Raw genomic sequence first — 960 nt, 5'->3', positions numbered from 1 at the left:
ATGTGAATTTTGGCTCATACCATGTGGGGTAATGTGAATTTCGGCTCATACTGTGTGCTATAATGTGAATTTCGGCTCATGCCGTGTGGGGCAATGTGAATTTCGGCTCATACTGTGTGCTATAATGTGAATTTCGGCTCATACCGTGTGCTATAATGTCAAAGGGGCACCAGTACTAGATAGTATAAGGGGTCCTACTACACTGAAGGTCACGCCCCTTTTGAGTGACCACGCCCCTTTTCCGGAGCGCGTGCGCCGAAGGCGCGCGCATAATTGCTATCTGCACTCTTTCATTCCACCTTCAAAAATTCAACTTCGACCACTGCACCTACATACACATACATACACACCCTGACATCTTTATATGCAGTGACACCGGTGGCGTCTGCACATACTTTCCTTTTGTATTAATTTTTTTTTATTATCATTTTATTAATTTATTATTTTTATTAATTTTTTTTTTTTTTTTGGGGGGGGGGCGCCATTATTGATCTTGCCCTGGGCTCAAAAAACCCTAGTTACGCCTCTGGGAGAGAGACCTGAGACAAAGAGATCTGACTTTTACCAGAGCTGACCAGAGGAAAGCACAAACGCAGTCCCCCCCTACCACAAATTATGCTGTCGAGTCTCCCACATTTGGGGAAATCACAGGGGTCAGCATACCCAGAATGCAATGAATGAACCTCACCCTGGAAAAACAATCTTCATGACAATGGTATCACCTATGCAAAATAAGAATGATTTGAGATAGGGCTGGGGAGTGCCGCTGCTCAGGCACACCTCCATCAAGTAAAGGAGATTCAACTGAGGCAGCACAAGGGAACTCTCATCTGGGGACAACAACTGCAGGGAGAATACATATTTTCAGATGAACATGGGAGGGCAGAAGGCTGCCTAATACTGAAGCACCCCCAAACAACAAACCAAATGCAACAACTAGTGCAAGCATTCCTGGGGGAA

At 45.1% G+C, this 960-nt stretch overlaps 1 non-coding gene across 1 annotated transcript; it reads right to left on the bottom strand.

The window, feature by feature from the left end:
- Nucleotides 1-575: 575 nt before the first annotated feature.
- LOC134981960 (U1 spliceosomal RNA) lies at nt 576-739 on the bottom strand. The gene has a single exon (XR_010190847.1). It is a non-coding gene; the product is annotated as a U1 spliceosomal RNA (small nuclear RNA).
- Between the last annotated feature and the right edge of the window lie 221 nt (nt 740-960).

This window comes from Pseudophryne corroboree, chromosome 12 (genome assembly GCF_028390025.1).
Source record: "Pseudophryne corroboree isolate aPseCor3 chromosome 12, aPseCor3.hap2, whole genome shotgun sequence".
Lineage (NCBI taxonomy): Eukaryota > Metazoa > Chordata > Amphibia > Anura > Myobatrachidae > Pseudophryne > Pseudophryne corroboree.
The sequence above is the reverse complement of the archived record's forward strand: the minus strand, read 5'-3'. Positions and strand labels throughout refer to the sequence as shown.